Source organism: Meriones unguiculatus, chromosome 7, assembly GCF_030254825.1.
Source record: "Meriones unguiculatus strain TT.TT164.6M chromosome 7, Bangor_MerUng_6.1, whole genome shotgun sequence".
In the NCBI taxonomy this organism is placed as follows: Eukaryota; Metazoa; Chordata; class Mammalia; order Rodentia; family Muridae; genus Meriones; species Meriones unguiculatus.
Window position 1 is genome coordinate 16,168,573 of NC_083355.1, and position 27,893 is coordinate 16,196,465.

The 27,893-nt window shown below is 38.5% G+C and overlaps 1 protein-coding gene across 8 annotated transcripts in view; it reads right to left on the reverse strand.

Moving 5' to 3' along the window:
• Tanc2 (tetratricopeptide repeat, ankyrin repeat and coiled-coil containing 2) overlaps positions 1 to 27,602 on the reverse strand; it is a 304,530-nt gene extending 276,928 nt beyond the window's left edge. For 6 of the 8 annotated variants that reach the window (XM_060386550.1, XM_060386548.1, XM_060386546.1 and 3 more), the window contains exon 1: positions 27,467 to 27,602. The gene's annotated coding sequence lies outside the window, so the exon portion shown is untranslated. Of the gene's footprint in view, positions 1 to 3,433; positions 3,453 to 27,466 lie in introns of those variants that run through there. The other 2 variants (XM_060386542.1, XM_060386543.1) reach the window with 2 other exon arrangements.
• Positions 27,603 to 27,893: the final 291 nt, after the last annotated feature.

Consider the following 27,893-nt stretch of genomic DNA (forward strand, 5'->3'; position numbering starts at 1 on the left):
AGCAGTGGCTTCTCACGTATTAACTAAAACTATTTAAGGTTCAAAAAACTGGACTGCCAATGACTTAGAGCTGCTCCTCACTTCTGAGAGCCGCCCTTTGCTGGTGGAATCACCTTCCCCGGAAAGTTTCATGTCTCCCTGTCCTCCCTGTGGATACTGTGGAAGGCTCTCAGCCAATGACTGATTAAAACAGAGGTACAAAAGATGAGCTCTCTTGACTCCAGGAGGGGATGACTGTGTGATAAGATTCATACAGAAAGTCTTCATCTAAGACATCCAGAAAAACACAGTCGTCTGACTTCCCAGATATTTGTTCCTTATCTTCCAAGAAAAATTACTCTCATTGAGCAAAATTATTATATGAAAAGACTGTAGTTATTAGAAACTTACTTTAAATATGAACACACTAGTCTAAAAGATCATCACAATTAATTAAAATATTTCTACAAGTACTCATTCAAAATATTTACTTAAAGAACACCCAAGGTGAACAAAATTATGTAAACAACTGAGCATAGGCAGGATAGGCTTTGGACAGGTTAGCCTGCGCTCACACCTCTGTCCCTACCAATGACTTGCTGTGAGGCTGTACAGGACTTAGCCCAATTCTCAGTTTCTCCTTGGTAAACATACTCACATGTAAGGCTGTTTCAAAGAACAAAAACATGTGATTCCCTATGATCTGCTAATAGCTTATCCAGCCAAAATTCTATTCTCTTCCATATTAGATAAACACTAGTTTTGGACAAGGAAGTACAGTAACTAAAATAACGGCTTCTCCAACTCCCCTGCAGCCTATGGCCAAACATGTGGCCCAGTTAAAATCACAGAGTCTGTGACCACGGCCTTTAAGGAAAAGTCTGCGGACACAGCAACCACCTTGCTACCTTAGGGGAAGAACCACTGTGAAAGATGGTAAAGCGGGTGTGGTGGCGCACGCCTTTGATGTCAGTGCTTGGGAGGCAGAGGCAGGCAGATCTCTGTGCGTTCGAGGCCAACCTTGGTCTACAAAGCGAGTTCCAGGACAGCCAGGGTTACACAGAAAGACCCTGTCTTGAAAGAAAAACAAAAACAAAAACAAAAACAAAAACACACAACAACAAAAAACAAAGATGGTAAAGAAATATAGAGGATCCTATGCCCTTGATGGCATTGGAGAACTGCCAATACATACAGATTTCCTATTACCAAAAGAAAACTATCCTATTTGATAAACCCGTGCATTTAGATTTCCGTTACATGAGGCTGAGCAAATCCTAACTGAACGTGTAAACGTCTGGGAAAAAGATCCAACAACTAGTTCAAAACAGGCGTTTATTCTCTAGAACATTCCGTATCATTTAGTAGGTGTTAACATTGGCAGTGTCAAATTATCAGTAAAAGGATGATGTTAACACATGTAAAACTCAATTATTAAAAACAGGTAATAGAATTGCGGTAAAAACCCTGTAGGTGGAGGATCAAAGAAGGAGCGGTTTTAACCATGAAGGATGTTCTTGGTGAAGTGGAAAGGGAACACGACAGCTTAAATGATCACTCACTAATATTTACAGTCCGCTTACACCCCATGTAAGCTACAATATCAAATGTTGAGGCATGAATTGTATGAATTTAAAACAGCTGTTATGAATTTAATGAAAGATAAAGGTTCAAATAAGGAAGATAGGTTGGGAGAGTAAATACAAGTAGAACTGTGAACTCTTGAAATGTGAAATTATTTTAGATTGACTTATTTTTATTTTCTGTGAATGGGTGTTTTGCCCACACGTATGTAAGTTCTACAAATAGGTAGTGCCTGTGGAGGCCAAAAAAGCGTGCTGATCTCCTGAGAATGAAGTAATAGACGGCTGTGAGCTGCCAGGTGGGTGCTGGGCATCAGGACCAGGTTCTTGGGAGAACAACCCGGGTTCTTATGCTGAGCTGTCTGTCTCTCCAGTCCTAGAGTAAAATTTTAAATGGAGGTTGATCAGGTCATGAATAAGTAAAAGTTAGAAAGGAGGAGGAGGAAGTGGTAGTTATCTCTGACCTTAAAGTAATAAAATAAATTACAAAAGGATGTCGAGAGAGATTACCAAAATAATTTTCTGGATGAGGAAAAAAAAAGTAGTGAATATAACATGAACTAAAATAGGCAAATCAAAACAAAGTTGGAAAATAAAATCAAGTATTTAAAAAAAGAGAGAGGAGACTAAAGTTTTAAGTATAGAATTTTGCTAACCCATTTACATATTAAACCCCATGCCCCCCTGGGCAGTGGCGGCACACACCTTTAGTCCCAGCACTCCGGAGGCAGGGACCAGCCTGGTCTACAGGTGAGTTTCGGAACTGCCAGGATTACCCAGAGAAACCCTGCCTCAAAACAAAACAAACAAACTCCACACCCCCATACTTATAACTCATCTCCTAACACCTAAGAATTAGTACCGCCCTTCAATCTTTTCTTTTACAAATTATCCCAGTCTTCCTCCTTTTGTATGCCTTTTCCAAGAGTTATTAAAATGCTACTTTATCAACTTTTCTGATAATCTTCATATGTATTAACAACATTAAAATGATTCTTCTAGATATTCTTCTGGTAAAATATTCAAATAGTAAAAACTGTCAAGGGGAATAAAATGAAGATCACTAAAAACTACTTTGACAGTTCATGAAATTTGCTTTAAAGTTAAAGAACAATATTATGTAGGCATTGGGAGTAGGGAGAACAGAATATTTTAAAATCCAGAATAAAAGAGCTTCCTAAAGTCAAGATTCAAATTCCAAAAGCCTTGAAGGAAAAAAATTACTTAATGCATAAAAATTGCAAAGCCCATAAAACAAAAGATGCCACACCCTAATTAAATATCAAGCAAATTAAGTGATCAGGAGAAAATACCTGTAACCAAAATGACAGACTGTTTGAGTTATATAAAGAACTCTTACAAATCAATAAAAATCAGTAACATAAAAATATAAGCAAAGCATCCAAGCAAGAAAACACAAATGATTTCACACACATGGTTATACACTCAACTTCTCTGAAAGTAGGGAAAAAGTCAATTTAAATGATTCACTGGACTGACAAAAATCAAAATCCATATTATCTGCAATAAGCGAGAATGAAGAGACGAGTAGAAGCTTATGCAACCGGTAGCCATGTGCACTGGAATGGTGATTCATAGAAACGGTGAATCCAGTCATATCTCTCAAAAGTTTAAATATAGATACTCTCTGACGTTTTAGAAAGCTATTCTTAAAAAGAGGCATACATGTAGTAACAAGTATACAATCATGCTCACTGCGAGCATTGCTGAGTTCAAACTGACAAAACAGTGACAACAGGGCTACACACACAGCCACGAAAAAAAGGCTGAGACATACTAGGTTAAAAAATGCATATAATATGATCCCTTTATGTATAAAAGACAAAACATGCATTTATATTTACACTTACATTTACATTTATATTTATACCACTGCACAGAAAGACGCCTGGCACAAGAACACCCTACGGTCACTAACTCTAGTTGCAGGGGATCTGCAGCCCTCTTCTGGCTTCCACAGGCACCTGCAAACACACAGTGCAGATGGATATATTCAGACAAAACACTCACATGTGAAATAGAAGTAAATAAATAAATAATGTTTAAAGCATATTCAAGCCAGATAAAGTGGCACAATTCTAGCCCCACTTAGATAACACAGTTAATTTATCTCAAAAAATAAAAAATACATATATACATACACACACACATATATATACACACATAACTATGTATATGTATATATATATATATGCTGAATAGTCAAACTTTAGAAAACAAAAATAAAGGAAATATTGTCAAAATAGAAGTTATAATGATAAAGTTAAATCCAGAGGGCAGACTCAGGAAACTGTGAGTGTCTGAAAATGTGAGAGTTTTGAAAAAAAGACAAATAAATGAAGAAGAAAATGAAAGAGTGTAAGAAAACCTTTCCATAGTATAGCAGTGGATATTGTACCCAGGGCCTTATTTATATACCCTATCACTGGGCTATATACCAAACCTATATATTTTACTTTATTTAATTTTTGAGACAGATTCCTATCAAGCTGCCTAGATGCTTAGAATTCACTCGGTAGCACAGGTAGGCCTTGGATTTAAGATCTTCCTGACTCAAATCTCCCAAGTGGTTGGGTTTAAAAATCTGAGCCATCAGGCCCAGCTATTACAAATAATCTTCCACTGCAACATACTGGACACTGAACTGACCAAGACCTACATATCATATAACTGCAAAAAAGAAAGAGAATAAAGATCCTTACAAAGTAATATAATTCCAACAACACATTGCTAAAAACGACAAAATAAAAAGTGTGTACTGCCTTTTCAGCATAAGATGAAATAACAAAATATAAATGTATATGCTAATTTGGGGGGGGGTTCAAGAAAAGGTTTCTCAGGGTAACCCTGGATGTCTGGGACTTGTTTTGTGAACTGGGACGGCCTCGTATTCACAGCGATCCACCTGCCTCTGCCTCCCAAGTGCTGCAATTAAAGGCATGCTGATTTTTAAAGAAATAATTCAAGGTGGGTAAATCAAAAAACATTGCTGTCCAGCCTGTAAAGGGACTCAGCTATAACACCAAAAGAGAGTGCTGGAAACCTACCAGAGCAGATACAAAGCAAGCCCTTCTGCTGAAAAAGCCCCAACCACCTCAAAACATCTGAAATCAACGGTAAGCTAAAATAAACTACAACTAGAATAAAGTCCCAAATAAATAAGTAAAACAGACTTGTGCAACCTCACTAGACCGATGGATTTACCTTCGTTTTTACCATTCTCTCATAAAACTCCTAAGGTACAACTGAAACTCAGGGAGGCTTAATAAGATAAAATATGACTGAAACTAATAATTACCTTATTGCCTGTTATTTTCAAGTTCATTCATTTTTATTTGTTCTGAAAATAGACCTGGGACCTGTAGATGAATTTTCTTTGCCAGATGATGCACTGGTAAACTTCATGTGAACAGACATGAGCAAGATCTTGTGGGGAAAATGGTCTTGCTTGTGAGTCCCAGAGCATGGCTTCTCTGGTGTCCAGCACAGACAACTTCTCTAACATAAAGTGCTACAGTCTGTGCTGCATCTCCAGTCTCTCGCTCCAGTATTGCACAGCAGCGAGAGTGCCCAACAGTCAGCATCTTCTCTCTGGTGGCTTCATATTGGAACAGTTTTCATAAACACCAGTATAATTTACCATGGCAAGAGTGATATCAACCAGGGGTCAGGAGTATAGGAGTGACGGTTTCTCCTTATATCTTTATATTCTAACCAATCACATTACTACAATTTTCTTTTATAATTATTAATTCATTATACTAAATGTTCCCTATTCAAATTAGTAGATAGTACTCTTTCATAACTGGACACAAAATTGATACAGAAACCAAACTAAATAATACTTCTATTATAATTCATGTACATAAAGTAAAAGACTAGGCAAAGTCAAAAGGCAGTTAAAATAAACGGGGGGCTAGTGTTGGAAGGGAAAGAGACAACTGCATAAAATAAAGCATGACAAAACTTTCTTCAAAGATAAATATGTCCTTTATCATGTCTGAAGTAACAACCACACAGATTGGGTAGCAGCTACTTTTATGTCACCTTGACACAATGGAGTTATCTGAAAGGAGGAAACCTCAACTGAGAAAATGTCTCAATAAAATCAAGCCATCATCTTGGTAATTAATGGGAGAGGGCCCAGCCTATTGTGAGTGGTGCCATCCCTGGGCTGGTCCTGGGTTCTATAAGAAAACAGGCTGAGCAAGCCATGAGTAGCAAACCAATAAGCAGCACCCTCCATGGCCTCTGCATCAGCTCCTGACCCCAGGCTCCTGCCCTGCTTGAATTCCTGTCCTGACTTCCTTCAATGACAAACAGTGATAGAGAAGTGTAAGCCAAATAAACCCTTTCCTTCACAACTTGCTTCTTGGTCAGGGTGCTCTTTCACAGCAAAAGAAATTCTAAGATAGATGGTATATACAATTGTGAAATTTCATTAAAGTGAACCTTACATTATTTACATTTTATTGCTTTTAAGTCATATCTCAATTAAAAAAGAAAAGAAGAAATCTATGGTTCTATAGAGAAACATCAAATTATAAAACAGGACAGGGAATGTAGCTGAGCCTAGAGCATCATGTTCTAGAAAGCAGAGAAGTGCTGAAAATAATAGTCAGGGTATATATAATAGACAACCAACTTGAGCTATCCCATTGATTCAACAGGAAACAACTAGAGCACTGTAAGTTACAAAAAAAGATTATAACCTACTGAATAAATTATCTTGAGTTTTGACGAACATGCAGACACGTATATGTGCATCTAGTCTCTTGCACACGAGCACACGTGTACATATACACTATACACACAAAATAAGAAATTTTTTAAATATAGAAACTGGGTAGAAGCTGAAAAGGCAAGTGAGGTCAAAAGAATCTTGTCTTTTAACTTGAAAGAAATGGCATGTTTGATGAGAATGAGTTAATTAAAAAATAAAGAATTGCTAAAATTGAATTCCTTTTTATTTTATGTATCTAGTTATTGGTTTGTTTGTTTTTTGAGACAGGGTCTCTCTACATAGCAGTGGATGTCCTAAAACTTACTATGTAGATCTCCTGAGTGCTGGCATTATAGGCACATGCACCCCACACCTGGCCAAAGTAGCATTCTTCAATATACATCAGGAGACAGTGTCTACTACACAAATAAAAGGTTACCTAAAGGAAGAAGTATGTGTACATTTTCACCATGTATAGATGTAAATGCTAGTCGACACCTAAAAGTGGCTCCTAAAAGACTTCTCTTCAACTTCTTCAATAAAGAATGAAGAAAAAGCATTAGTTAAGAAAAAGAATTGAAAATATTAGAAGTGGAAGGTGAAAGAAAAAACTACAAAAAAAATTGTCCCCCCTACTCCTGTACAATATATAACACGACTGCCTGGAAGGATTAAGATCTCACGTGAGGTTTGTGGTCATGAATTTAAAATAAAACCAATCAGTAATGTTGTATGCTTCTCACTAACCACATTAAGCTTCATAGGTGCAGGCATGGAAAAAAGTGGAAAGCTGGATTTAGCAGGAATGCAGTTTTGGCTCTGTAAGGACAATGAATCAAGAATGGAAATTTGAGAGCTGGGTGTATAACTCAATAGTGCAGAACTTTCCCTATATGTACAAGGCCCTGGTTTTAACACCCAGCCCTGCTAAGAAATAACAGCAACAAAGTTCCTCTTTGAAGAAGGAAATATTGTCAAGGGTTGCATGCTGGGATCATTAAGATTGGTTTAAAATGACTAAGAAAGGCAGAGAGGCTACCGACAGTATAAAACTGCAGTAGAAACAATGGATTAGAAATGCCAGGAGGGTTAAAGGACTGTAAATCAGGGGTTAGAAGGAGAAAGATGGAAAGAAACAAGTAGTAGTTGGAGAGTAAGATGCACAAAACTGAAATTGTGGGGATTATTAATCAATTGTGGGGTTATCGATAAAGGATGACTAAGTTAGAACATGAGATCCCGTCTAGAGGAGTTAAATTCAAAATGCTGAAAAATATCTCATGATCAAAATTACCAAGGATTAATGAAAGAAATAGTAATGCTAAAAGAAAAAAGAAATAAAAGAGAGGTGATTCTGGGTAATAATTTGGTTGGCTTCTGTCCCCTAGTTCCTGGAAGGCAGTCACTAAATCCTGGTAATTTCCTGAGTGATTCAAGTATCTTTCTAACAGTACCTCCTAGATAGTTTATGATATTGATATGATTCCACATAGGTCTGGCTACACCAGACCAACTACGTGACTGGCGGCTGAGGCTCTGAGCCAAGAGATACCAACCTGAGCAGCAGAAGAAGAAAAAGCTAGAGACTAAGATCAGTTCATGACCAACAATTCAGTTATGCCCACAGAATGAGATCTCACCTAACACTCGATCCTGAGGTAAGGGTAGGCGACTCTGGGTATGCTGTTAAACATCCCCATGAGAGAAGATTTGCCCTGACTCCCCAGGGAAAAGATTATGCCAACTTCCCATGTGGAAATCTCTCCGCTCTCTCTCTCTCTCTCCGCCTTTTCTTTCAATTCTGGTTTAAATCCTTGCTGCTGCCGTAACACAACTGCTGAAGTACCCTGCTTTCTTGACTCCTGAATTGTTCTCATCAATTATCAAACCCAAGAAGAGAAGGACTCTCAAATTAGTAATCCGCTGACCAAATATTAAGACTGGCCAACCATTACACTTGCAGCTGGTGTCTGCAGTGGGCCTCTACCACCAGTCACCGGATAAATAAACGTCCTGCAAGACAAACCCTCTGGAGGCATTTTCTCAGTTGAGGTTCACTCCTTTCAGGTAACACTAATGTGTGCCAAGCTGACATACAACTAGCCAGCACGGTAAGCAAATGTACTAAACAGGTCAAGCAAAACAACGTCTAACACGGACCACTGACTGAACAACGTGAAAGCCACTGATGACCATGATAAGCCATTTCAGTGAAAATACAGAGGAAGGAAGCCTGACTGGAACAATTCAAAGTAGAGAGGGCTGACTTTTCAATACTCTGGAAGCCATCCAAAAGCAGTAACAAAAAGAAAGTTTACTCAGCGGGCTCAGTGGCTCAGCCTGTTAATCCCAGCACTCAGGGACACAGAGGCAGGCAGATCTCTGTGAGTTTGAGGCTTGCCTGGTCTACAAAGTGAGTCCAGGGCAGCCGGACCTACATAGAGAAGCCTTGTCTTGAGGGGAAAAGTGTTTACTCAAGGATATTAGAGATTGTTGACTTAAAGAACTACTCATGCCTTGGTATTTTCTCCTGGGGCCACTTCATTCTCCCCAACTGCATCCCCCAAAAGGCAATTCAACCAAGGTATGAAATGCCTCGAAAAACAGCAACTTTGTTTCCACTAACACACAAGACTTAACTTGGTTTGCAGACTTCATTGCCATCCAAATGGCACCTGCTAGGAGACGCCAGGATGTCCATCATTCTGAAGTTATAATAGTCCTATCTGGAAAAAACAATGAACTGATTGTCTGAGGATTTTGCAGGATTCAAGGTGGTAAAACAGCCACAGATAATGATTCCTCCATATTACCTCAAGTGCAGGTTTTCAACAAAGATATAAAAACAACTTACTGGAAGAAAGGATAATCTTTTCAATAAATGATTCTAGGGCAACTACATTACAAACATACAGAAAAACAAATTTAAATCCTCACCTCACCAAAAAATAGGAATGGACCCAAACAAAATTAAATCATTTATCCATATTAACACTGCACATGAATGTCCACAGCAGCATTATTCATAAAAGCCAAATACTGGAAAGAATTCAAACGTCCATTTGGTGAATGGATAAACAAAATAGTACATTTACACAATGGAATAATATTCAGCAAGAAAATGAAATGAAATATTGATACATATCAACACAAATTAATCTTAAAAAACATGTTAAGATAAAGAAGCCAGAGCAAAAGATTATATTTGTAAAGATTATATTTGTAAAACAAAATGCACATTACAACTCCACTTATAAGAACTACCAAAGGCCAGTCATAGAAACAAGCAAATGAGTGTTTACTCAAGCAGAGTTGGGTTGGTTTTGGGTTTTTTAAGACACAGTTTCTTTGTGTAGCCCTGGCTGTCCTAGAACTCACTCTGTAGACCAGGCTGGCCTCAACCTCAGAAATTCACCTACCTCTGCCTCCCAAGTACTGGGATTAAAGGCATGTGCCACCACCTCCTGGCTGAAAACGGAGTTTTTAAAACTTTCCATTCATGATCCTTTTTCAACCCAGAAATCCTTTACACAACTCCAAATATATAAGTGATTAAAGTAGCTGTACAGTCAAACACTTCATGATAATAAATCATAAGTAAATTTAAGATAATTGTTTGGTATACATATAATTTTACCATTTATTAAAGACAAAAGTAAATTTGTATTCTAAGCAGATGAATGTGCTTGTTTAGTTTTATGAAAATAAATCTTGGCTGAATACTTGATAATACTAGATATACAATATCTTCAGCATTTTCCTTAATTATCAATATTTTATTTTGTAACTGTTGGTGCTGAGAATACCATTTTACATAAATATTTAGTATAAAATGACAAAAGTATGTTAAGGTCCACTTCTGAAATTGATCGGAATTTTTTCTCCCAAACCAAAATTGATTTAACAATCTTTTAAAGACAACAACTCAACAATTTTATAAATCAACATCCTAACACAATGTAACCTAAGTTAAAATACAGCACTAAATTGATAATGTGCTAAAAAAATGACAATAGGAAAATATTGTCTGTGCTTTCCATAATTAAACCACTGTTTTCTATGAGTACAGAAAATCATATATACAGAAAAAAATTTAAAACCCCAATGTATAACATACAACAGTATCAAATCTGAGTAGCCGAGTACATGTGAGGCAGTGTTCACTGAAGCTGCATGCCTTGAAGGCATGTACACTCCAAGTTGCATGTTCAAAATCTACAAGTTGTATGCTCAAAACCAAGGTTGTAAAGAAGTGATACAACAAGCAAACCCCACCAAAATCATCTTGAATTCATTATATGTTGGCTTTTGATTCATTTTTAGTTTCTGTATATTCAGAATATTTTTACTGTTGTCAAATTTTTCATACCCCCCATATTCATTCTTCAACTCCTATGGGATATCATGATTCATGGTTTAACATGGCCTAGAGCTGGGGTTAGGAACAGTAGACAACTATGAACAAGCTAAAGGGAATTTTCTGAGATGATAGGAACATTCTAAAATTAAACCGTGATAACTGCTCAACTCTATAAATATATGTGTGTGTGTATATATATACATATATATATTTACTTATACAGTTAGGAAAAAGCTATGAAAGGATAAATATCAGACAAGTGAATAAAGATAACTTTCTGTGACATCTAGTAAAGATAGGAGAAAAGATGAAGGATGGTAGCTAGAAAAAGATGGTCAAGAGAGAGTTTCTTTAAAATTAATGTTTTTAAGCTCTTAGCAGTGGTCTAGAAAGGGAAAAAAAGAAAAGAAAAGAAAAGAAAAGAAAAGAAAAGAAAAGAAAAACAGAATCAATGTCCTTGAAAAGTAAGAAGGCAAATGGACTTTAGTGGACACCTAAAAAGAACAGCCTTTGAAAAAACAAAAGATGGTTAATTCATAGTTAACACTGCCAATGACAGAGGTGGTAGGAAGATTTTTTTTTTCTTAGTGCTAAGAGGAATGATAGAAAGGAAATGCTAGAAATCTGAGTTCAAAGGAAAAATAATCATTTAAGTGAACAAGAATATAAAAGAACCAGAGTAATATAGGAGAGTTGGGCAGTACTAAATTAAAGTTTTTGGAGACTAAGCAATAACTTAAAGTCAACAAAGTCAGTCTGCTCTAGCAATAGTTACTTTTAAGTATACAACCTTAAAACAGATAGAACTGGTACTAGCTGGTATTATATTTTACCAGGTAAGAACAACCAAAGGCGAGGGTCAAACAGGCTGAAAATAGATTCAAGAAAACAACTATAATGGCAGGCTGAGAATCCAGCTAAATTGGTAATATTTGCCTAGTAGTCAGGAAGCCCCGGGATAGATTCCCAGTACCACATAAATGTGGATGTGATGGTATGCTCCTATAATCCCAGCACTTGGGAAGGGGAGACAAGAGGATAAGAAGTTCAAGGTCATCAAATATACAGAAAGCTCAAGGCTAGCCTGGGCTAAGATCCTCTTCCAAAAAAAACCCAAATAAAAGTACCAATAAGGTAAAAGATTTAATGTTAGGTAAATAAGGTAAAAGATTTACTGTGCTAGTTAGTTTTACCATCAATTTGACACACCATAGAGTCATCTGGGAAGAGGGAACCTCAAGTGAGGAACTGTCCAGATCAGACTGCCCTGTGGTCGTCTTGACCGATGACTGATATGGAAGGGCTCATGTGGGTAGAGGCATCCCTAGGAAATACAGGCCTGGGAAAGCTAGTTTACCAGGAACAAGAGAGCCAGCCAGTAAGCAGCACTCCTTGAGTTTCCGCCCTGCTTCCCTCAGGGGAAGTCCCCCATGGATTGTGACCTGGGAAATGAACCCTTTCCTCCCCACATTGTTTATCACAGCAACAGAAAAGAAGAACAGGTACTATAAATAGAAAAAAAAAAAAAAAAAAAAAAAAAAAAAAAAAAAAGGTAGTACTTGGTAAGTAAGCTGCCAGAAATTGGTATTATAGAAAGCTGTGATTAATAGATTCTAGGGCAGTGGTTCTAAATCCTGATTGCACATTAAACTCCCCTTGAAAATTATTAGCACATTCAGTCAAATCTGCATCTACACAGAGAGCCCCAGACTCCATGGTTTTTCAAAGTTTCTCATACAATACAGATGCACCAAAGGGTTGGTTCAAAATACCTGTATAATATATAATACAAAAAATGAATGGCTAAAATAATGAAAAGACCCTGGAAGGAGAAGAGGTCAGAATGTTGGAAGGATCCTCTGCACAGATACTGAAGTCATCAATAGTTGCAACTGGAGAAGGAGAGTGACAAATGAGTCCGGATGCTGCCTACATAAAGGAATGATAAGCCAATGGACCATCTTTGTTCTCAGTAGAAATCATGACTAAAAACTTGTAAAGGGAAAGACACTCTTTAAAACGAGAGATAGGTATTCAGTTACAGCAGGGAGATGAAGTGTGTTTGGAGAAGAGATTAGAAAATAAAGAGTTTTACAGATGATTGACAGAGAAGAGGAGGAGGAGAACGAAGAGGAGGAGATTCCTAGTAATGACAGGGAATTGGATTTGGACAGAAGATATAAGAAAGAGATGGTTCAGATCCAACTAGAGAGAATAAGACTAGAAAATCTCAGAGAAAAATCACTGTATTTTTTTTTAACACTACAGAAAAGAACAGAGAAAAGCTTTGTAAAGTTTAAAAAGGCTTTTCTGAATTGAGTCCAGCCATGCTCTAAAAGATTTTAAAAGTTAATTGCAAGTAAAAATGTCACAGCAGTTAGCAGGGTCTGGGTCAATTCCATACAAAGTTGTGATTGTAAGAAAAGAGAGAACAGTAGAGTAACATCTACAGATGAGAAAAGAATACTGGAACCACATTCCGAAGAGCAGAACAAAAATGTGACAGTCATTTCAAAAGGACCTAAAATATCTTGAGAAAATAACAAGACATAAATGAACAATAGAATCATAATAATAAAAACCCAAAATAGGGCTGGAGAGTTTGCTCAGCAGTTAAGAGCAGTAGCTGCTCTTCCAGAGGACCCAGGTTCAATTCCCAGCACCGACATGGCAGCTCACAACTGTACTCCTGTTCCACAGGCTCTGGCATTCTCACACAGACATACATGCAGGCAAAATATCAATGCAATTTTTTTTTAAATACCGAAAAAAATACCAAAACTCAGGAAATAATTCAACATAAAAGGAAAACAATCTAGACATTTAGACAATAAATAAAAACAATTAACCCATTAAAAGCAAATGACAAAGAATAGTCTTAAAACTCAAAAAAATTTGCAAGAAATATTGAAAGGGAAATGCTGAAAGTAGGCAAATGAGAACTAAGTATGTAGATGATAGGAACCTCGAAGAAAATTAATGTGAGGAGCAGAGTAAAAACAGAAAAAATAATAATTCATAGACAATTTCCTAAAATTATAAACATTCAGACTACATCTTGGAAAGGACAATATATTTCTGACAATATTAATTCATAATGACCAAAAGAATGTATTTTTCAGGACAACTGTTGACCTTTATAGAATTAAGAAAAAGAAAGGGATTTGGGGAATCCCCAAGGAGATTACAGAGTTCTGTATTGTCAAAAATAAATCTAAGAAATGAGAGATAAACTGGCAACACTGGGCTTCTCAGTATATAAATCAGATAAAGTTCTTAGGTTTACACTTAATAACTGCTAACTTTCAAACCCAGGACAAAAGGCTGGCACACCCTACCCTCTACTCTTGAACTTTGGGAGCCCTGAGGCTGGGCTGGCCTTCCCCCAGAGGTTTTTCCCATATAATATAGACATTTTGGTTACCCACCTGTTTTTCTTTTTTTTAATTTAATTTTATTTATTACAATTTATTCACTTTGTATTCCCGCTGAAGACCCGTCCTTCATCTCCCCCTTCTTCTCGTTCTTCTCCCCCTATGCCCCTCCCCTAGTCCACTGATAGAGGAGAGGTCCTCCTCCCCTTCTATCTGACCCTAGCCTATCAGGTCTCATCAGGACTGGCTGCACTGTCTTCCTCTGTGGCCTGGAAAGGCTGCAACCTCCCCCTCCACCAGAGTTCATGTCAGGGGCAACCCCTGTACCCTTTACTAGGCAACCCACTTGGAGACTGAGCAGCCAAAGGGCTTCCTTTGAACAGGGGGTGATCTAGAAGTAGCACTATTCCTAATTTTCTGAGAAAGAGCCAGATTGATTTCCAAAGTGCTTGTACAAGGTTACATTCCAAACAGCAATGGAGGAGGGTTCCCCTTTCTCCACATCCTCTCCAACATGCATCTTCCCTTGAGTTTTTCATCTTGGCCATTCTGATGGATGTGAGGTGAAATCTCAGGGTCGTTTCAATTTGCATTTCCCAAATGACTAAGGATGTTGAGCATTTCTTTTAAGTGTTTCTCTGCCATTCGATATTCCTCTGTTGAGAATTCTGTTTAGCTCTGTAACCCATTTTTAACTGGATTACTTGGTTTGTTGGTGTTTAATTTCTTGAGTTCTTTATATATTCTGCATATTAGCCCTCTGTCAGATGTAGAGTTGGTGAAGATCTATTCCCATTTACCACCCTTTTTGTATCTTTGGGCCCCCTAACTGCTGCTTCACCTGGTTCCTCTCTTTCCCCTTCCCCATCTGCTCCCCCTCTCCCCACGTGGCCCAGCTCAATCTGGTCAAATCCACCTGGACACTCCCATATGTCTCTGCTCTGGCTATGCTCTTCCACGTGTCTACAATAAACTTCCTCCTCCGCCATATCTAGGAGCAGGCATGTCATTTCCTTTCCTTTTTAGTTCTTTTTTTTTTTTTTCCTTTCAGTAACCTCAGGGTATATGCATGTTTGTTAACAGTACACGTGCAGAAAACAATCCAGTATCCACCATTCCTAGAGCTGCAAACAGCAAAACAGATGGTAAATCCACAAACAGTCTCATATATGACCAGTCCTGATAATGGCTTCAAAATATTCATTCTAAAGAATACAATTTTGCCAAAAAAAAAAAAAAAAAGAAAGAAAGAAAGAAAAAGAAAAACTCTTCAAAGGGGGATTCACGCCAATATTTCCAAGACAGTCTGTCCAGAGGACAGCAAGGCACTAGATTAACCTGATGCAATCATTATGTTATCTTCAAAGGCACAAACCCTAGATTATCACCCACATCATCCACCCCAGTCTCTGAAATGCTAATGGGTCTGTACTGCCAATTTCTGTCAGGTTTTAGCAACCAAAGGTCAGGATAAGAGCAAGGCCAAGACAAAGGATCAACAAAATCCCCCCTCCCCAAAGAGTCCAAAATAAAAACTGTTTATTACCTTTCAAGACCAAAGAATTATATAAAACTAAACGCCATTCCCATGGGCAAGCATGCTCACAGCATTGTCTATGCTTAAAAACTGTCAACTCTCCCTGAGACAGTAAGACAGTTTTTTTAGATTTATTTATTATGTAGGTAAGTGCTCTATCTGCATGTGCACCTGCATGCCAGAAGAGGGCATCAGATACCAGTATAGATGGTTGTGAGCCAGCATGTGGTTGCTGGGAATTGAACTCAGCACTTCTGGAAGAGCAGACAGGGCTCTTAACCACTGAGCCATTTCTCCAGCCCCCCAGTATTACAGTTTTTAATCTTACAACTTGAGTCATTTAATAAGATGACTCCCTACAGTAAACCTGTTTGATCATGTACTTTTAAATGTACTTCTGGATTAATTTTGCTAATATTTTATTTAGAATGCTTGCTTCTCTGGCCAAGAGTGGACTAAGAGCCCTAACAGTTAATAAAAACAGACAAAAAAAAAAAAAAAAAAGAACTCTTTTTTTTTAAATTACAGTTTATTCACTTTGTATCCCAACTGTAGCCCCTTCCTTCATCCCCTCCGAATCCTACTCTTCCTCCCTCTTCTCCACACATTCCCCTTCCCAAGTCCATTGATAAAGGAAGTCTTCCTCCCCTTCCATCTGACCCTAGTCTATCAGGGCTGCCTGCATTGTTTTCCTCTGTGGCCTGGTAAGGCTGCAACCCCCAGGGGAAGGTGATCAAAGAACAGGCCACTGAGTTCATGTCAGAGACAGTCCCTGCTCCCATTATTTGGGAACCCACTTGGAGACTGAGCTGCCATGGACTACATCTGTGCAGGTGTTCTAGGTTATCTCCATGAATGGTACTTGGTTGGAGTATCAGTCTCAGAAAAGACCCCTGTGTCCAGATTTTTTGGTTCTGTTGTTCTCCCTGTGGAGCTCCTGCCCTCCCCAGGTATTTTTATCTCCCCCTTCTTTCATAAGATTCCCTGCACTCTGCCCAAAGTTTGGCTATGAGTCTCAGCATCTGCTTTGATATCCTGCAGGGTAAAGTCTAAAAAGAAACACTCTTAACATCCATCAGATAGGTAGTAACATTAAATGATGATGCTATGAGCTATAAGTATTCAGCTTTTTTAAATCAGAATTTCATTTACTGAACTTGGAAAGAGAGCTGTAATAGATGGCTAAATAAATAATTCAAGTCACTGAAAATGTAAATATGATCCTCTAACTATAAAAACTCTATGGGTGTATGTCTACTTATATATTGTTTGTTTGTTTGTTTGTTTGGTTGGTTGGTTGGTTGGTTGGTTGGTTTTATGAGACAAGGTTTCTCCGTGTAGCCTTGGCTGGCCTCAAACTCACAATGATCTGCCTGCTTCTGCCTCCCTGAGTGCCGGAATTAAAGGTGTGTGCCATTGCACCCAGTTTATTTATATATTTTTAAACAAAGAGAAAGACACTGAAAAATATACAAATATCAGCTAATGTTTGTTGCCACAGCAATGAAAATACAAAAGGAAAGATTTAAGAGAGGAAAATACTAACATTTTATTTATCCCTTGTTGATTTATTTTAATGGTTACAATCATATATATTACTCTGTAATTTAAAAAAAGAAAAGCAGAATAATGGAGGAAATACCCATTGCCCATTATAGTTAATAACAACTAAACAATTTCTATCTTTGACACATTCAGAGACAAAGCTATCTTTGAGTTCTTATGAAGCTCATTATTTTGAAAATGCACAACAATGTACTGGGAACCAAAGTTGCACAAAAGTGATCTTTTTTTTTTAAGATTTATTTATTCATTTTATATACAATGTACTATCTGCATGTACACCTGCATGCCAGAAGAGGGCACCAGATTATAGATAGTTATGAGCCACCATGTGGATGCTGGGAATTGAACTCAGGACCTTTGGAAGAGAAGCCAGCGCTCTCAACCTCTGAGCCATCTCTCCAGCCTCTAACAGTGATCTTTCTCAAGAGGATTAAATGAAATGTTTTCAAGACAAACTTTACTGCAACTTCTTACACAGCCAAGGATGACCCTGATCTTTGAGTTAACCTCCTGCCTCTATCTGGGATTACAGGTCTATACCAACACACTTGGTTATGTGGTGCTAGAGATCAAAGCCAGTGCCTCATGCGCACTAGGCAAGCACTACCAACTGAGAGACACTGCTACCCCAAAACAAACTAATTTTATTTTTATTTTATAATTAGCACAAAGGTATTGAATTGTGCAGACTCATTTTCCCTTTCTCTTTTCCTCTCCCTCTTTTCCCTGTCCCTGTCCCCTCTCCTACTGGGGATTGAACCTAGGGCCTTGGGCCCACTAGTGTTCCACCTATATCCCCAACCAAAACTGAGGTTCTGAACAAATATCCACACTACAGAAAGAGTAAAATTTTTTCAGGGTATTTTTATATAGCAGAGTGACATGTCCTTTGTTCTATTATTGTTGTCACTGTTAAGACTACAAAAATAAATCCCCTAAGCAGTTCACCTTGTCTAATCATATATAATTTTTTTATAAAAAAGAATAACTACAAAAACTATCAACCAGAAGCACTGGTGGGTAGTGGAGGGAGCAAAATTCCAATTATTCAAAAAAACAAGGAAAGACGTTTGTAAAAGTTGAAAACCGTTACATCACCAAACTGGGGGAAAATACCTGTCAATGTCTCATTGCTTTAAGAAAAATTGTGGCTTTCACTTAGATAATTTCATTCTATCACCATAAAACCCCCTGGAGGTATGTTTTTTAAAAGCCCCCCAGAGATGGTGAGGGACAAAGCAGTATTTCACACCTATTTTACCGACTTAAAAATCATAATGCATGCTCTTTCTACTACACAATTGGTCTCTCTTTGCAGAAAATCAAAATTGCTTTTTTGTTTTGTTGTATTTATTTTAGAAAGGGCCCTTATTATGCAGTGCAGGCTAGCCTCAAACTCCTGCCTCGGGTTCCTGAGTACTGGGACAACAGGCTTATACCACAATACTCCACTTAAGGTTTCTTAAACTGAATACCAATTCTTATATAGTACTGTCACATTCTAATATTAGAATATCTAACAGCTTTCACAGAAAGTCTTCCTCTTTTAAAACTCCAGCACAGAAAGATAGATGACCAATGAAGAAGGAGGATTTGGGTATAGGTGGTTGGTATGGATATTTGTTTATGTGCTTTAATAATAAATCTTCATCTCACTGGTCTACACAAGTGAAATATCTTCCCATCACCCAACTTACAAGCCTCAGGAATGCTACAATTTCATAGAACTGGAACAGAAACAGTAAATTATCTATGAAGCTTCCACAGACCAGCGACTAGACAGTTCTGGGACACTCTCCCTCTCCCAAATAAAATTAGGAACAAAAGGTTAAGAAGACACTGCTTTCATTTAAACAGAGATATTTACTAAGATCTGAAGCAAATTTTCCAGATCTAAACTGACTAAATCATACATTATCTGCATACTCTTCCTAAGTCCAATTGATATAATCTATTATAAATAAATCCATAATGAAAGAGGGCCTTCTCAGCAATAAGTAAGTCAGAGCCATGTTTCTTTAAGACCAGATATGATATTAAGATAAAGAAATGTGTGTACACTGCTTCAAAGATCCATTTGCAACAAACAAAGGTTTTCTATCATTCTTATTTATGCATAATTTTCCTTGTAGACTTTATATCTGAAATCTTGCTAAAATTTATCAAAATTAACATATGGGGGCTAGAGAAATATCTTGGCAGGTAAAGTGCTTGCTACACATGCAAGCATGAAGAGCAGCTTAGGGAAAGGCCACGCAGGCATAGTAGCCTGCCTGTAATTCCTACCATGCGAGAGCCAGAAACAGGATCCCTGGAGCAAGCTGGTTAGCTAAACTAGCCAAATCACCAAGATCTGGATGCAAATGAGAAGTTGCCTCAATATTAAAATAAAGTAAAAAAAACAATCAAAAAAGACAACTTCTGCCCTAGACACACACACACACACACACACATACACACATACAACCTGCCTCCACATATGTAAATACACAAATACACATGCACATTTACCTCACAAACATGCAAAAATGTTTTAAATTTAAAAATTTTAATGAACATGTATGTCATATAAGATCCTCTTCACAACACCCTTGTCACAAAGAAAAGCAGTAAAACTATCAACAGTGAGACTCTAGAAAAGTGAAAATACTAATTAACATGTTACATGTTTTTAACGATATTTTTCAGAGGTGGGAGAAATATCTAGGACACAGAAATATGACTTACAATTTTAGCTTTGGGGAAAACAATATGAAATTTCTAAGCCAGGTGTGGTGGCACATGCCTTTAATCTCAGCACTCAATCTCTATGAGTTCAAGAACCAGCCTGGTCTACACAGTGAGTTTCAGGACAACCAGAGCTACACAACAAAATCCTGACTCAAAAATTTTTTTTTCTTTTAATTAAATTTCTACCCTCAACTGAAAGAGAATGGTAATAAAAATCAGGACATACACACAAAAGGAGTCAACAAACATGTAAAAAAATGACACACCCTAAAAATGCTGTATTTTTTCCAAATAATAATCCACACTCAAGCCTTATACAGAAGGTATCTACATAACAAAGACAAATATCAACACAAATATATATATACACATATCAATTTTTTATAGGAAGTACGTAAGAAACAGAAATCTAAGCAGAAAAAAACTATTCTGTGTTTTGAACTCCCCTCTGCTTGGGACTCTTTGGTTTTTTTGTTTGTTTCTTTGTTTTGTTTTTCTTTCCTGAATCTCACTGTGTAGCCCTGGCTAGCCTAGCACAAACTATGTAGACCAGGCTGGCCTGGGAACTCAAGAGATCTGCTTGCTTCTACCTCCTAAGAGCTAGGATTAAAGGTGTATGCCACCACACATGGCTATGCTTGAACACTCTTTTAAAAAGCAGACTCTAACTTCAGAGTTACACATAGTGAGAATGTTACATGTGTGCTATGGTGGTGCTCACCTTTAATACCAGCAATTGGGAGGCAGAGGCAGACAGATCTCTGATTTTGACTCCAGCCTGATCTACAGTGTGAGTTCTAGTATGGTGAGGGCCTTTTCAAGTAAGCAGTACTAAGGCAAAGCAGTGAATTTTTCTCAGTAAATAGAAGCAGCTATTTTCTGTAAAAACCTTCAACAAACATATATAACTTCTAACATTCAAAGAACATTAAAGGCATAGACTATGGAATAGATCAAAGAGTGGATCAAACAATTTTTTTACAAGCAAATCCTTAGGGTTTATGGGCCATTCAGTCTCTATGGCAACTACCTGACTCTGCTGTTGACCCATGAACAGCCACAGCCAATTTCTACACAAATGAGCATGACCACGTTACAATAAATTTGTCATTATGGACACAGATATTTGAATTCTTATCATTTTCACTTCACAAAGTAGTAAACTTTTAAATATTTTTTTCAACCACTTAAAAAAATCTAGAAACTATTCTTAGCAGGTTAGACATATAAAAATAGATGATGGGCAGGATTTAGCCCATAATATAGTTGGTTAATTTCTATAAAACATAAGAAAGTAATTTGTCTCAAGTTCACACAGAGAACCTTCTAATCTTCCTCCTACCACCACCCCAGGAAACATAAAAAAAGAACAAAAATTGATTATCTTTAGAGACAGTTTTACTTACAATCTAAGTATTAGTCTGAATATTTAGATTTAGATATGAGTGTGTGTAGACTTTTTATACTATCCTGAGACAGAGTCTCACGATATAGCCCTGATTGGCCTAGAAGTCACTGTATAGACCAGGTTGGCCTTGAACTCACAAAGCTTTGCCTGCTTCTGCCTCCCAAATGCTAGAATTAAAAATGTCACCATGTCTGGCATGGGATGAAGTTTCAAAGGCTAGTAACTAAAACATCTTTACTCAGTAAGTAGATAGTACCCACTAGGTACTAATCATACTGATGCAAACTACAAGATGAAAAGTCATAGGTCCTGTTTAAAGAAATCTAACAGATTAGTGATGAGACAGTCATATAAATAAAACTTGTTCACCCAGTACAAAGGGAGAGGACAGAATAGTACACTCAAACCCAATTAGGTAAGTAAGGATAACTTCCTTCACTCAAAAGATCCTGTTTAGGCCAGACATTAAGGAGAATTTGCCTATGAAACAAAGGAAAGGGGAGGGATAGTCCAATGCAAAGGAAGCTTTATACAGAGAGGTATGAAAATGTACGAGACTATTATATATTAAAGCACTTCAGAATTACTGAATAACTTGAACACAAACACGGCAGGTAATAAGTCAAAAGATGCAGGAAAGAGACCATGAATTACCTCATGGGATTACTAAGGAGCTCACGTTTGATATTTTCTATAATGAGACACACTAACAGTTTCTAAGAAACTAAAATGATCAACTAAGCATTTAAAACTATCGTTCTGGGGCTGGGGAGATGGTTCAATGGTAAACGCAACTGCTGTGCAGCCTCAGGGCTTAAGCCTGACTCTCCAGCACCCTTAGAAAATACCAGGTCTGGCTGCTTGCATCTGTGCCTCAGCATTGGGAGAAAGAGGCAGATGGATCCCCCAAAGCTCTTCCGGTTAGCCTAGCCAAAAAGGCAAGCGTCCAGTTCAAGAGACACTTTGTCTCAAGAGAAAAAGAGCGCACCAGAGGAAAACACCCACTGTCCTCCTCTGGCATCTACACACACAGGTGTATACCTCATGTCCATGTGCACTCGCGTGCGCGCACGCATGCACGCACGCGCACACACACACACACACACACACACACACACACACAGCACGCCTACCTCTACCACTGTACATAGGAGGAATAGGAGGAGCATATATTATTCTGGCAGCAATGTGGGAATACCTATGAAACAAAGGTACGTAAAGAGTAAAGATGTCTTCTGGGCAATCTGATTTTTTTTTTTAAACACACCAAGATAACTGACTAAACTGGCATAGCTTAGTTTAGGTAACTAACCTCAGACTAACTTGAGTTCTAAAAAAAGAACACTTGAGAGGCTGTGTCTACTATGACTGAAAAAAGACAGAAACTGATTCTATGGGAAGAAAATAAATAAAGGAAAGTATGATGAAGACATTGACCTAATTCTTTTGTCTCTTAAAACTGGTCATGTTTATCATCAACTAAAGAAGGACAAACAGAGCTGGACACCTTGGTGTGGCCGTAAACAGTTTCAACATCCACAAACATAGCTTTTAAATGATTTTTTTTTTTTTAATAAACTGGTGGGTTAAAATAATTTGATGGAAAAACACTTGCCCAACACACACCTAGGCTCCATGCTTTGGCACTACAAATCAAAAAGTAAATTGATCTAACAAAAGAAATATATTCCAGAAATAATTATGGTACTATAATCATTTATAACTTCCTGGAGTAATAGTGAGTCCCTACTGTTTCCACATTCACAACCTGCTTAAGCTTTCTGAAACTCAAACACTGGGTTCATGGTTCTCCACCTTGACCCTGAAGACTCCCAGGAAGCTGTCCTTTAAAGAGAAAAACAAGCTCTGAACAGAGAATGTCTCTTAAGCCTCAGGCTTTTCACCTTTCTCTCCATAACTTCTCAAGAGACTCACCAGGGACACATATTATCACCTTACCTCCTTGTTCTGTTTTATTTATTTTTAATCTTAAGAATTTTCACCTAGTATACTAATAGAAAACATGCCATTTAAATAAGCCAATACAATAAAGTATAAATAGTGTTTTTAGAGTATTATTTATCTTCACAACAAATAGCAGTATTTGAGGATTGTAGGCATATTAATTAATTAATACAATACTACTGAGTTATCAAATCACAGAGAAAAAAATGTCTAATAAATAAGCTAGCTGCCAGTACTTGTTACCTTGCTCAGACTTGTGCTAGAAAAATAAACATCCATCTGTGCAGTTTGCTCTAAGTACCTGAAAGAAAATCTGGCTACCAACTGTAAAATTTTCTCCTTACTTTGGGGAACTCTGTATTTAATCCAGTATAATTCAACTAGAGTGCACAACCAGTTAGCCTCAGATTCTAACTGTATTTCAAGAAGAAAAGAAATACAACAAAGAAATAATTTTATGTCTTGTTATGCATACTTATTCTACTATATATCCAGTAAGTATCAACCATTCTAGTATTTCCCTTTTAGAATCCCTGTTATTATTATTTTCCTGTTTAGAGTCTACTTCCTTCTTTGCTCAAAATAATTCATAATTATTTAGGAACTACTAAAAGGACAAAGGCAACAACAGGAAGGAGAGTTTTACACAGGTAAAAATCAATGGTGAGGGCCTGGGAGTGGAGCTTAATGGTAGAGCACATGCCTAGTACACGTAAGGCCTGGCAGGAAACATATTAGTACCAGCCAGACAAGGTGGCACATGCCTTTAATGCCAGCACCAGGGATGCAGAAATGGAATGATAAGTTCAGGGTCAACTTGAGCTATATATGGGACCCTGTCTCAATAGAAAAGAAAAATGTCAATGATGGGAGAAGGAAATAACCAATTAAGGTTTAATAATGTTGGTGGTAAATTTTTATAATATATATTTAAACCAAATTACATTTACAAGTAAAATATTATCAATAAAATTCAGGTTTCACTTTGTTGAATATACTAAATTATATAATTTCATATCCCAAAAATTTTTATCCATAATCAATAAGTTAAATCTCCATAAATATCAACAAATGTATATTAAGGTTAGAAAGTGTTTGATTATATGAGATATGTATTTCATAAGGTAATCAAAAATATTTCTGTGAAAAAATGGCAGAAACAGTCTGGCAAAGAGAAAAAAATAATTACCACAATCCTGACAGGTAATGGTGACTTTCTAAAAAAAGTTAAAGTGTGTGATGGGTATGGAGATCGGTATGGAGAGCCCGGTTATTCTTTGTGCTTTATTCACTTTTGTGAATATTTCATATGGAATCAATAGCTATAAAACAATGGTTTAAGTGCTAAGAAAAATCTACGCAAACATTTGTTTGGAAGAGTTATTCAAAAGATCCAGTCCATTTTTGCTAATCACATTTAAAACAAATAGAGATCATAAAATATAAGCATGCAGGGAAAATTAACAATTTCTCTTTTATTTTCCAAATAAACTTAGCAATAAACACTTACTGGTACTTTTAAAGAAACATGGTGTGTGTGTGTGTCAAACTTCCTAAATGTAACTTTTTATCTCCCCCTCAAAGCAAATACTACCATAAATATTTCTTTGATCACATGAAAAGTCCTGAATAAGAATACTTATTACTCACAATCACTTAAAAGAATTTAAAAACAAATTCCTAAAAAGAAATGTTCTACTATAACCACTCTCTGCATATGTGTAGACAGGTTTATCCACTTCTACAGTATTTGCTTTATGATGGACATGTGCATCTTACACATATTTTAGGCACAGTATACCTTGTCAATACTAATGTGGGAGGACAAAAGGGCATACTGAGGAAGGGCAAAGTCTGCAGCCAGAGTTTCTAAGTTGAAACAGCATTTCCACTTCTCAGCTACATAATCTTTGGCAACGTGATCTGTTTCCATTTCTCCTGGGTAAAATGGAAATAACAATATATACCTCATAGGATACTGTAACTGCATGAACAAGGTCCAAGACTGGCACAAAGTGTGTGCCATATAAACATAACTATTACTACTAGAAGTGATAGACGCCCATGCTCCTGGCCCTACTGTAAACATTCTCAGCAATCTGAATGGACTAACATCAGAAACTATCTTAAAGGGACATCATACCTAAGATCTGGTTAACATATGTTTCTAGCTATGCACTCTGAAATAAGCGAGTGATTAATAAATCTACATAGTCACTCCAATGATAAAGAACAATCCAAAAGGACTATTTCTCAAAAGTGCAGCTATCAATTTCTTCCCTTACACAAGGGGGCAGTGATAACAAGAAAAGAACAGGCTTCTGCAACTCCTCTTCCTACAGACAGTAGGGGGTGGCAGTACATACGGCTTACAGTCAGAACAAAACAGGAAGACCAACAGAACTGCTCTTTATTCTCTCCTGGCCCTCTTCTCTCTTTAGCCTCAACAGAGCCTCAAGGTAAGGAAAACATCTACAGAAAAAGACTAAAGTTCAAAATTTATCAAGGAAAATCCAATCTTGATTTTGAAGGAAATGATCCCTCAATGAATGACTCTGACAGCAGGGCGAAGCCAATCAGTATGAATTTTCAGATTATCTGGCAAATTACTATAATAAGAACAACATTCACGCAGGTAATTCGATTTATGAGAATTCTAACATAACACACTAAAATTTCACCAATAATTAAATACACCCTAGTGAACACATCAGATATTTCTGCTTTTGTTTCAGTTACATAGACACTCAAGAGTATACACATTTTATTTTACATAGCTCATCTAGCTGTCTTTTGTTACTTTTGAAATTCCAGTATCTTCTGACAATTCTCTCAAAACAAAGATGTTCTTAAATGGAAGTCACAATGTTTTGCAGCATGTGGACACACACACACACACACACACACACACTTAGGGAGAAAGATGGGGTCGAGGGAATGAGGCAAAGAGGAGTATTTGCTTCAGTTGTTTCGGTTTTGTGCTCACGTTCCTAAGATCCTAAGACGATCTACCTGGGAAATGCTACATGACAGTATCCATGTTGTTGCTTTTTATGCCGATTTACTGTATCCCGTTTTTATCTTACCTCACCATCCCATCTCAACAGCTAGAACACACCAGAATATTTCACTATTGCCAGGCTCTGTTATTAGCCATTGCCATAGCTTTTGGCTCCAACCCTTCAAAATGCCTGAAAATTTATCCCTTTTGTTCACCATATTGTTTTGTTTTCCTCGTTCCACTTATTTTCACCTGTGTAAAAGCCAAGGCAGGGACACAGATGAAAAATAGTTCCCTTTGCCTAACGATCTTGAACACACGATAATGGCCAAGATGCCTGGCTTGTTTGTCTTTTTGTTTGTGGGTTTTCTGGTTTTTTTTGTTTTTTTTTTTATTCCTGGAGAGGAGCAGGAGAGCGAGAGACATCCAATCTTTTTCCTAATGCTAATTATCATTGTTTATGTTTTGTGGGAAACATTTTAAACATTCCACACCTGGAACAGACAGACAGGCTACAATTGCATGGGTGCTCTACATGCTGACGACAAAACCTGAAATGATTTTAGCCCTATTTTTTTTTCCTTCCCATCTCTCAACCAGACAATCTGCGTTTTTCTTTCTTTTTTTTTTTTTTTTGCTTTCACGTGGGTACTTTCCCTATGTCAAAAATCGCAGCCCCTCTCGATCTCCTAAGACAGAAAATGTAGCAAAGAGCCCTATTATCTTTTATTATGCTACACCTCCTTCCCCAAAGGAATTATTAATAATCCTAATAACACCTGGACCATGCATTTCTACGCCACGGAGGCCAGCCCACCCCGAGCCTTTACCTGGCACAGCTCACAACTACTTTTATGCTGCATTCGGGAACACATTTTTGCAAGTCGTTCTGCACCACATTCCCCTGCCACGTTTAGCGATCTGCCTCGCCTCTCATCCCGGTCCCCGTCATCCCAAGACTCTCCAGGTACCAGATTCCAGGACTAACCTCGGTGACAGCCAGGCGGCAGAGCCCGGAGCCCTCCGGAGCCGCCCCGGGTCCCGCACTCGGAGGCAGCCTGCCTTCCCCCACGCTCCCACAGCGGAGGCGCTTCGCTGCCTGTCCCCCCCGGCTCCCCCGCTCGCCCCCGCCCCAGCCCCCGCAGCCGAGGCGTCGCGAACGGACGCCCCTGTCACCTCACCCTCCCCGACCCTCCTCCCCGGCTCTCCCCGCCCTCACCTGCCGCTCGGAGGGGCGCGACGCACCTCGGGGGTCAAGCCCGCGTGCCCGCGGTCTCGGGCGAGGACCGCGGACGCCCCTGCGGACGATCGGCGCCTCCGTCGAGCTCGGCGGGGCCTCGCGGCGGGCGAGCGCTGGCAGCCCGCGCCGGTCCTCCTGTCAGCGGCGGCGGCGGCGGGGGCAGGCTCGCCCCTCAGCACCGCGGCGGCGAGCGGCGGCGGCGGCGGCGGCGGCGACCGGCGCCTCGCTCCGCCTCGCGCGCGGCGGCACAGCCCGGAGGTGAGCGCGAGGGGGATGGGAGCGGGGGCGGGGCCGCCCGAGGAGGCGCGCGGGGCGGCGGAGGGAGCGCGGCGCCCGCCGCCTGGGGGCCCCCCGCGCTGGCGGCGCTCGCGGCTGGCCGCGCTGGGCGGGCGGCTGGCGCGAGGCG